The sequence below is a fragment of the Suricata suricatta genome, chromosome 16 (genome assembly GCF_006229205.1).
Source record: "Suricata suricatta isolate VVHF042 chromosome 16, meerkat_22Aug2017_6uvM2_HiC, whole genome shotgun sequence".
Lineage (NCBI taxonomy): Eukaryota > Metazoa > Chordata > Mammalia > Carnivora > Herpestidae > Suricata > Suricata suricatta.
The window spans coordinates 57,894,086-57,904,219 of NC_043715.1; the positions used below are offsets into that span (position 1 = coordinate 57,894,086).

At 54.6% G+C, this 10,134-nt stretch overlaps 1 long non-coding RNA gene across 1 annotated transcript in view; it reads left to right on the plus strand.

Annotated features, from left to right (window-relative positions):
• The first annotated feature begins 8,916 nt into the window (after nucleotides 1-8,916).
• The window catches only part of LOC115280109, a 6,157-nt gene continuing 4,939 nt past the window's right edge, over nucleotides 8,917-10,134 (plus strand). Inside the window, exons 1-2 of the long non-coding RNA XR_003903647.1 lie at nucleotides 8,917-9,039; nucleotides 9,458-9,532. This is a non-coding gene — a long non-coding RNA (uncharacterized LOC115280109). The remainder of the gene's footprint in view (nucleotides 9,040-9,457; nucleotides 9,533-10,134) is intronic.

The following is a 10,134-nucleotide window of genomic DNA, read 5'->3' on the forward strand; positions in this document are numbered from 1 at the left end:
GGGAGGAAGTCAGGTCATCTTGGGCGTGGGGAGGCTGGGGCAGCGGGAGTGGGGAGAGCGCTGGAGGGACATGCGGGGGACCAGCCCCCGCACCTCAGGGGGCTGGTGTCGGCGCGGTGTCTGTAAGAAAGATCACAGACAGCGTGAATGGTGGAAGGGGCCACACTTTACTGTGGTGCTCAGTGTCATATACCGTAGGTGATTACATCATTCTTCTAATGATTACATTGTTTGTGACTTCTTAAGATTCGGGGTAAGAATCACATGTTCCAGAAAAGATTATTATTTTCACGGAAGAGAGAACAAAAACTCAAAAACAGGAACGAGGTACAGTACAGATCAAAAAACATAATTCATCACTCCAAATACATCAGCGGGGTCTTGTTCTACGTATGCAGTATAATATTAACCGAAGCTTAAGAAAAGGCTATTCTGCCATAAAGGTGAACATGATGATTTACGGGTCAAGTGCCCCTGACCAGGAAGGGAGTTTCAATCTGAAAACTTGCCCACTCACTGAAACTAATTAAAGGTCATAGAAAACTAACTCCAGTCTCTAATCCATCTTGATCAAGAGGTCATGCGCACATTCTCTAAAACAAAGGAAAGCAGGACCCAACGAGCCATATGGCACTGTACGCCCAGTCTCCCAGGAGAGCGACTCAATCCCGAGCCTCAGCTGAGGGACCCTGCTGCACCGGGGACGCACCCTCCAGCTTCGCTAGGGATCTGTGCGGGCCTCCTGGTGGTTCCCAGCGGGATCTCAACAGGCCTTCTGGCTGGATGGGCCCCTACAGGAGCATTAGAGAGAGACAATGGGAGATGAATAGAGGCGCTGAGTGCTCGCTGGGGGAGAAAACGCGGTGAGGACGTTTACCGCCTCTCCAGCGGCCAGATGACAGTCATCAACAGAATTTTCCATTGAGCTAAAGGCCAGGCGGGATTCCAAGATTTACATGCATCCCAGCATTCTGGAGACATCTGTTTAAAATCCCATGTGTCTGAATACCCACTTTGTTGAGCAAATTACCCCTGGATTCCATCCCCCGTCAGTCCTCATCCAGACCGGATTGTATCCCCTGAGGGCTTTATGTATTTAGAAGCGATCACCGCGGTGCTCTTCCGGGGTCCGTTTCCCCCTTGCGGTCAGAAAGAAGGAAAGTTCCGAGAGAACCTGACACGAGCACTCTCTTTAAAAACGTGGAGATGTATTTTCTGGTCACCTACGTACATGTCTATGTGGGCATATATAGAGGCATATCCATGAAGAAGACCAGATTGGTGAATTCAGGCGGAAGTTGACTTCCATGCTTTGGGGTCTATACCCAACGTGATGACAAATGCTTTATCCAACTCTACTCACTTCCCCTCCCAAAGAGCTCAAGGAGCGGTCATGAGTGTGATCTCCACTTTAACAGATGGGGAAACTGAGGCACAGAGCGGCACAGCTGCCACAGCGGGAATGCCGCCAACTTCTTGCCCCAACAGCAAACACCCGGGACACACACACACCCGCTGGCCGTGCCCCCACCTCCCCGTCCGTTAATCACACTCACTTTCCTCACAAGTATGTTGACAGCGCCAGAATCCATATCTGGGTTAGAGAGCCCAGAACGGAGTTGCAAGAGTTTGCAAATGAAAATAAACGATGTCCAATTAAATATCAATTTCAGACAAACAAGTAATATTTTCTTTTAATTTTTTAATGTTTTATTTGTTTTGAAGGCAAGAGAGACAGAGCATGAGCAGGGGAGGGGCAGAGAGAGAGGGAGACACAGAATCCGAAGCAAGTTCCTGGCTCTGAGCGGTCAGCACAGAACCTGATGCGGGGCTCGAACCCACAAATGTGAGATCATGACCTGAGCCGAAGTTGGAGGCTTAACAGCCTGAGCCCCCAGACACCCCAACAAGAAATCTTTAATAAGTGTTTCTGTTTTAGAAAAGATTTAGACGGGGAGAAAAGTTGCAGCGTAGCACTGGGATTTCCCGCACCTTCCACACCTGGTCCCTCTGTTCTTAGCCCCTTCGTTAGTGTGATTTGTCACAACTAATGAACTGGTATCTGCACCTTGTTGTCTAACCTAAGCCGTACTTTATTCAGATTCCCTTTGTTTTTACCTAATGTCCTTTTTTCTGGTTTGGGATCCCATCCAGGAGACCACAGGTTCCCTGTGGCTGGTGCAGTTTCTGGAACTTGCCTTGTGTGTGGCGGCCTCGCCGGGCGGGGGGCTGGACAGGCCTTCTGTGCAGTGGCCTTCAGCGGCGGCCGACTGACGTTTTTCTCATGAGTGGACTAGGGTTACGAGCTTGCGGGCAGAAGACTCCAGAGGGGAAAGTGCCGTTTCTATCACAACACACTGAGTCCGTACTGTTGATGCGGGTCGGGGCCTGACTGCCTGGACGGGATACTGCTTATCAGTGTGTCTCCCCGTTTCCACACTGTGCTCTGTAGAAGGGGCCCACCGGGCACAGCACCCCCCCGGGAGGAAAGTTATGTTCCACCTACTTGAGGGCAGAGAATCTATAAAAATTATTTGGAGTTTTTCTGTCAGGGAAATATCTCTGCTTCCCCCTGCAAAACTAATAATTATTTTATTTTATTTATTTATTTTTTTAAGGAGGATCTAGGCCCAACGTGGAGCTTGAACTCATGAACCCAAGGGCAAGAGTCACATGCTCTTCTGCCCGAGCCAGCCAGGTGCCCCACCAACAGTTGATTTTAAGTATAAGCAAGTTTTATGCAATGGCCGAGACATACTAACATGAAAAAGTTACATGTAATTTATCTGAATTCAAAATTCACTTAAATGAAATCCTGCATTTCTTTTGGCACCCAAACCCCAGACCCATTTATCTGCGGGCGTTTTGACATCCCCACTGTTGGACGTCCAGGAGACACCTCACAATAACGCCCCAAAACCTAAGCCGCTGGGGCCGACGTCGCGCACTCAGCCGCCGCTCCGGGGGCTTCCAGAGAGGCGCCTCCTGCCCCCGCGGCCCAGGCCCCCGCACCTGGGGGCCGCCGGGTCCCTCTCGCCAGTCAGTCCGAAGATCAGGGCCAGTCTTCCTTCAATACCGTATCTGGGGCTCCTGGGTGGCTCCTTCGGCGGGGCGTCCGGCTCTTGATTTTGGCTCCGGTCAGGATCTTGTGGTTTTGGAGTTCGAGTCCTATGTCCAGCTCCACAATAACAAGGCAGAGCCTGCTTGGGCTTCTCTCTCTCTCTCCCTGCCCCTTCCACAGGCTCTGTCTCAAAATAAATAAACTTAAATATATGCTTTTTAATAAAAATATATATTTTATTTTAAATAAAATATATACCTAAACATATATTTAAAAAAAAAAATATATATATATACTCAGGGCGTCTGAGTGGCTCAGTCAGTTACACATCTGACTCTTGGTTTCTGCTCAGGTTTTGTAAGTTTGAGCCCCACGTTGGGCTCTGCTCTGGCAGCACAGAGCCTGCTTGGGCTTCTCGGTCTCCCCCTCTCTCTGTCCCTCCCCCACTCGTTCTTGTGCTGTCACTGTCTCTCTCCAAATAAACAAACTAATGTATTATAATTTATGCAGTATACATATACATATTTAAAACCTCGCTGGCCCCGCCCCCCGCCCGGGCCACCAGCCCGCGATCCGCGAGCGTTGGCCGCTGAGACGGGTCACCACACAGGTCGTTGCCCTCATTAGCCTAAGTGTGAATTCGAGGATGTCCTTCTCGGGTAAGGTCCTCCCACGTTCCCCGTCTTGCTCTGAGCGCCGCTCCCCTGCACCGGCTCTCGGTCCGCAGGCCTCTCCTCCTCCTCGGGCCCCCGGCCGAATGGGCACGACCTTCATGCCTCTCCCCTTCCTCTCCCAGGAGCACAGCAGGCTCCACGCCTTCCCTCGCCTCCCCGGGCCGCCTTCCCTAGACCCGCACCCGAAGTGTCGCCCCTCTGCGTCCCAGGTCCCCCTCCGTGCTCTGCATTCAGTGCTCCTGAGGAGGAGGAGCCCCGACCCCCCGGAGGAGCGGCCCGGCCGGCCGGGAGCACGTTCTGCCGCAGTCCACCCCGCCCCCCCCCCGCCACCTCCTCACAGACACCTGCCCCGGGGGAGGCCGTCGGTGGTCCTGCCGGAAGGGACAGACACACCCCCTCTGCGATCAGGTCCGGACACAGACGTGACCGTCATCTGAGACTCAAAACCGAACATGAGGCCCCCTGTCCTGGCCAGGACGCTGGCCGGTCACCGCTCCCGCCCCGCCCTGGTTCCCGCTCCCGCTCCGGAGGCCGGACTGGCTCCTGGTGACCGGCTCGCCTCCCTTCCCGTCTGCGACCCGTCTGGAAGGAAGCCCGGCTTCCCGGGACGCCTCCTCAGAACCCGGGGCCAATCCGCATTCTAGGTTAGACCTTCCTCCGCCTACTACAGCTTCCTGCGGTGTGGCCCTCCCGCGTTTCACTAAGCCGCGTGTTTCCTCAGGTGTCCCTGGACCCTCCTTGGCATTGGACACTAAAGTCCCATGTATTTCCCGCGGCACCTGATTTCCCGTCTGTCACCCCGTCAGGACGCCAACTCGTCGAGGGCGGACGTCTGCCTGGCACCGTGACGGCTGGCAGTTGTGTTTGACCGAAGCCCCCAGGGAAGAAATGGAAACCCGGGGCCAGGAGGGCACCGGGGCCAGGGCGCGGGCACCGCGGGGCGGCGGCTCCGAACCTGACCCTGGCAGCGCTTGCCCGCGCCCGCGGCTGCGCAGGGGTGCGGTTACTCCCGCCGTCCCCACTCTGGGGGGCTGGTTCCCTCTTCGGGAAAACCGCGGGTTCAAATGAACGTGGAGCAACACCGCGCTCCGTCTTCAGCTCAGCGGGCGCTTCCCCAGCGAGGCCGGTTCACACCGCGTTCCGGCAGCGCCGCCTTCTGACGGGCGACCCCAGGCACCCGGGAGCCTCCCAGGCCTCGGGCGACGTCCCAGCCCAAAGCCGCTGAACCAAGAGGTGGGAGAGGGCAGTTGTGTCCGTGAGCCGCCAGCCCGGGGCCTTCGACCCGTGGTCCCTGCGCGGTCCCCCGGGAGGAGCTGGGGGTCTGCGAGCTGAGCCCACGGGCCGCACCTCCCGCCGCCGCCTCCCCCTGCCGTCCCCGCCGGCTGGACGGAGGCACGGTCTCACCGGAGCGCCCATCCCGCTCTCCCTGCTCTGCCGCAGCCCTGCAGCCTCCCCGCGCCTCCCCCCGCCCTCCTTTGACTTTGGCCTCCCAGAGACCCGCCCTCTACCCAAATAGGCTTCTTGGCACCTGCCGTCCTTTGAACAAGAAAACACCCAAGATCTGCAGGCCCCGCCGTGGTCGGGGACACGCTGGGCTGTGGCCCTGCCCAGGGACAGCCCACGCCACAGGACAGCGGATCTTAAAGATCATTCCGGATCTGGGCATGCCACCCTCGGAAGAAGATGAGCGGAGCGATGTTTCAGAGTGAGCGACGTCGGAGGCTTTGCTTCCTGAGTTCCGGCCCGGGATCCCGCGTCTCCAACAACACGCCCCTCCAGCCGGCGCGCTGCGGCCGCGGGCTCTGGGCCCCACTTTGAGAAACAGGCTGAAGGAAGTCAGCTCCGGTGCCGAGCATGTGACAGGGTGATGTACTTTGTGTCCTTGCAATCCCTGTGGCCCAGGACTGCTTCTAACTGGTGCTATGGAAGAGGAGCCTGGGGCGCGGAGAGGAAAGGCCACCTGCCCAGTTTCAGTGTTTTTTCCTGCGCGGCTGGGTCGTGACCCGGGTCCCACACCCGGGCTGACTGCAAAGCCTGGGAGAGCCCGGCCTCTGGGCGCCATCCCTTCTCCGGCCCCCCAGCCCTGCACACCCCCCCTCCCCGCCCCCATTTCCATGGCAACAGCTGGAGCAGCGGCCTTCCTCCCACTGGTGGGGTCCCCGTGAAGGGAAGAAGGGGAAGGGGAAGGTGTCCTTGTCACTCGGCTGCTGTCACAGAATTACTGTGCTGTTTCTCACAGTCTGGAGGCTGGAAGTCCAAGATCAAGGCGCTGGAGCATCGGTGAGAGGCTGCGTTCTGGTTCACAGACCGTCTTCTGTGCGTCCTCGTGTCGGGGAGAGGGTGACGGTGCCCTGGGGTCCCTTGGATGAGGGCGTTGACCCAAGGGAGAGGGCTCGCCTTCCAGAGCCAGCACCTGTGGCTCAGACTTCTCCAAATGACTTTGGGACACACATTCTGTCCGTTGCAGGCGCAGGGTGTCCAGTGTGGCCGGCAAAGGGCGGGCCGAGCAAGGGCTTGGACCTCCCGCTGCCCCAAGAAGTCTTTCAGATAACGTTTGGCCCAAATTAAAATGGAAACGTAAGAGTCCTTTCTACAGGGACAAAGACAGAGAATGGCTTTGTGGTCTTTTGCAGACGCCTAAGGAAATCCCAGGGGCCCTCAGCAGCGTTCAAAGAGCCAGTGGCTCAAGGTATAATTATTTATATGAATAAAAATAAAGCATATGATGGGACATTACTCAGCCGGGAGATAGTTGTGCCATTTGTAGCAACATAGGAAAGCCTCGAAGGCGTCGTGTAAGTGACATAAGTCAGACAGAAGGACAAATACCACAAATCCCACTTACGAGGGGTATTTAGAGAGAAGGAGGAGGAGGAGGAGGAAGAGGAGGAAGGGAAGGAGGGGAGAGGCGGGGGGGGGGGGCATGGAGAGGAGGAGAGGAAGGAGAAGAAAGAGCTAAACTCACAGCATGGTGGTTACCAAGGGCTGGAGGTGGGAAATGGGCAGACGCTGGTCAAGGGTAGGAGCCTCCACTCACGAGACAAACACATTCGGGGGAACCGAATGTACATCGTGCGGATATTGGGGAAGAAAACTTTTTTCTCCCCTCCAACTTCCTTCCAGCTGGCTTAAGAATGGAATTGACTCGAGTCAGAGGAAAAGGAGGAAAAGACACAGGGCGCCTCGGGGGCTCAGTCGGTTGAGCGTCTGGCTTCAGCTCAGGTCATGATCTCACGGTTCGTGGGTTCGAGCCCCGCGTCGGGCTCGGTGCTGACAGCTCAGAGCCTGGAGCTGCTTCCCATTCTGTGTCTCCCTCTCTCTGTCCCTCCCCTCTGTCTATCTCATTCCTGCTCACACTCTCTCTCTCAAAAAATAAATAAAACATTTTTTAAAAGGAGGGAAAAAACACAAAGTTTAATTCTTTTTTAAAAATTTTAATACTTTTTATTTATTTTTGAGAGACAGAGAGAGACAGTGTGAGCAGGGGAGGGTCAGAGAGAGAGACACAGAACCAGAAGCAGGCTCCAGGCTCTGAGCTGTCAGCCCAGAGCCCCACCTGGGGCTTGAACCACGAGATCATGACCTGAGCCGAAGTCGGATGCGCAACCGACTGAGTCACCCAGGCGCCACATTTATTGATTTTCCCCTGGCCCTGTTGTAATCGCTTGGGAAACTGTCCTGCCACATCGCACAAATGTCAACCTCTGGCCCAGCTCATAAAACAGAAGTCATCAGTTGTGCCCGCTATTGACAATCCATTTTGGTTTTTTTTTTTAATTTTTTAAATGTTTTTATTTATTTTTGATACAGAGAGAGACAGAGCATGAGACGGGGAGGGGCAGAGAGAGAGAGAGGGAGACACAGAACCAGAAGCAGGCTCCAGGCTCTGAGCTAGCTGTCAGCACAGAGCCCAATGCAGGGCTCGAACCCACGACCGTGAGATCACGACCTGAGCCGAAGCCGGCCACTCAACCGACTGAGCCACACAGATGCCCCCCACAAAGTTTAAATCTGTGCACACGGAGGAGGTCAGTAATGACACCAAGTCCTCCCCTCAAAAATGACCAAGACAAGCAGTTTTTATACTTTTTAGGCAAAGTGACAATAAATCCGTGAGGAATTGTCAGGACAAAGAAAACTTATGTTTGGGAGCTTCCATTGGTAAGGAATTCTAAACATAATTTGGACTGAGATAGTAAATTAGTAAAAAGTAATGTGTTGTTTATATACAAACATCTGGGCTCTAAATTTTCTAACTCTGATGATAGGGATGTCTCTTCACCCCTAGTAGAGGGAGGGTACCTTTCACATGAGAGATTTAGTTCCTGTTTTCTGAGGACAGAGGGAGGCCAGAGTGTTTGCGGGGTTTTATTTTTGTTGTTGTTGCTTTGTTTTTTACACTGCTGTTTCTTTTTGCTTTTAATTTTTAGATTTTTTAAAATTTATTTTTGAGAGACAGAGAGAGCGCGAGCAGGGGAGGATCAGAGAGAGAGAGGGAGACCCAGAATCTGAGGCAGGCTCCAGGCTCTGAGCTAGCTGTCAGCACAGAGCCCGATGCAGGGCTCGAACTCATGAACCTGAGATCATGACATGAGCCGAAGCCGGAAGTCCAACTGAGCCCCCCAGGCGTCCCACACCTGCTGTTTCTTACACCTGCTGTAACTTAAAATAATCCATATGCCAGGGCGCCTGGGAGGCTCAGTCAGTTAAGCATCCGACTTCGGCTCAGGTCATGATCTCATTGTCTGTGAGTTTGAGCCCCGCGTCGGGCTCTGTGCTGACCGCTCGAGCCTGGAGGAGGGTGCTTCAGATTCTCTCTCTCTCTCTCTCTCTCTCTCTCTCCCACACACACACACTCTGTCTCTCTCTGTCTCTTGAAATAAATGAAAACATAATAAAATAAAACTATACATCTGGGGAAATATTACTATAAAGTGGAGCACCTGGCTGGCTCAGTCGGAAGAGCATGTGACTCTCGGTCTTGGGGTTGTGAGTTCAAGCCCCCACGCTGGGTATAGAGATAAATAAATACATACTCTTGAAAAAGTTACCACGATAAAATTATAAATCTGAGACCTGCTTAAAGGTAAGTGAGAGTTAAAAGGGCGGAAGGCCCCAGGTCAGCTGGTGAGCGGCCAGGGTGGGCGGAGCGCCTGCCAGCCCCTCCCAGCGGGAAGCCCAGCTCAGGGGTCAGGGTCTGGCTGGCACTGGCTGGCACCCCACCAGGTAAATGTCCGGGTGTCTTCCGCGTGTCTTCCGGGTGTCAGTGGCCCCAGGAGCAGAGGACGCGTCCAGGCTGGGGAGGTAAGGGGCAGCTGGGGGCAGTGGAGGGAAGAGCTCACTGTAAGGCTGTGGCTCAGCCTCCGCACACGTTCTGGGGCCTAGCGTCTGCCCGCTGGAGGACAGTGGCACCGCCGGGGACGCCCGCCCACCCCGGTGGGGACCCCCAAAATGTCTCAGGACACCTCCGCACGCCCACGAGGAGGCAGAATCACCGCTGGTTGAGACTCAGACTTGAGCCTGTGACAGAACCCCAGGGAGGCGGTAGGGGAAGGGGTGAGGGGGCGTCTGGGCCCCGCCGCCAGAGCTCCTGCTGGAGAAGGTCTGGGAGCGGAGCTGGAGAAGCCCCTGCCCTAAATAAGCACGATTTCGCTGGGTCCCATTTGGCTTTTCCTTTTTTTTTTTTTTTTTTTTTGACATAAAGATTTTTCTCACGTTGCAGGGATATATTAAAGCCATCAACACATGGGGGTGAGTGAGGAGCCAGCGGGACGTTGGCCTTGTGTTAAGCCTTCAGGTATGTGCAGCCCCTGCGGGAGCAGTGACTCTGCATTCCTGGGGACACAAAGGCGTCCTTGGGTTTGCTTCGGGACTTTCTTTGCACCTGCCGGCCTGGGCCTGCGAATTCCGGTGGCAGTTGCTATATGTCGCCACTAGATGGTGCTGGAAGCCAAATAATGAAATGGTCGCTCGTGTCCCTTTTCCGCAGAATTAGAGTCTGGTGGGGGGTTGCCTTGGTAAGGTGTTACTCCCCGTTTAAATCACGAACACCCCCGTGAGACACTCCAGCACCACCGCCACACAGTTTTCCGTATTATCCAACTCTGCCTAACAGCTTTGCTTCAAATAGTTTTTTTTAAGTCTTTATTTTTAAGTAATCTTTAGACTCAGTGCGGGGCTTGAATTTCCAGCCGGGAGATCAAAGGTCACAAGTTCCGCTGACTGAGCCAGCCACGTGCCCCTCGTTAGGTGGATTTCAATGCACTTTCACACACAGACGTTTTTAAAGCAAGGTGTACATCGTTTTCAGTGGGGCACTGACAGCACCTCGCAGAAATACAACATAATAGCCAGAAAGAGGGGGTGAGGAAGGGAGGAGGTGAGGAAGGGGGGTGGGGA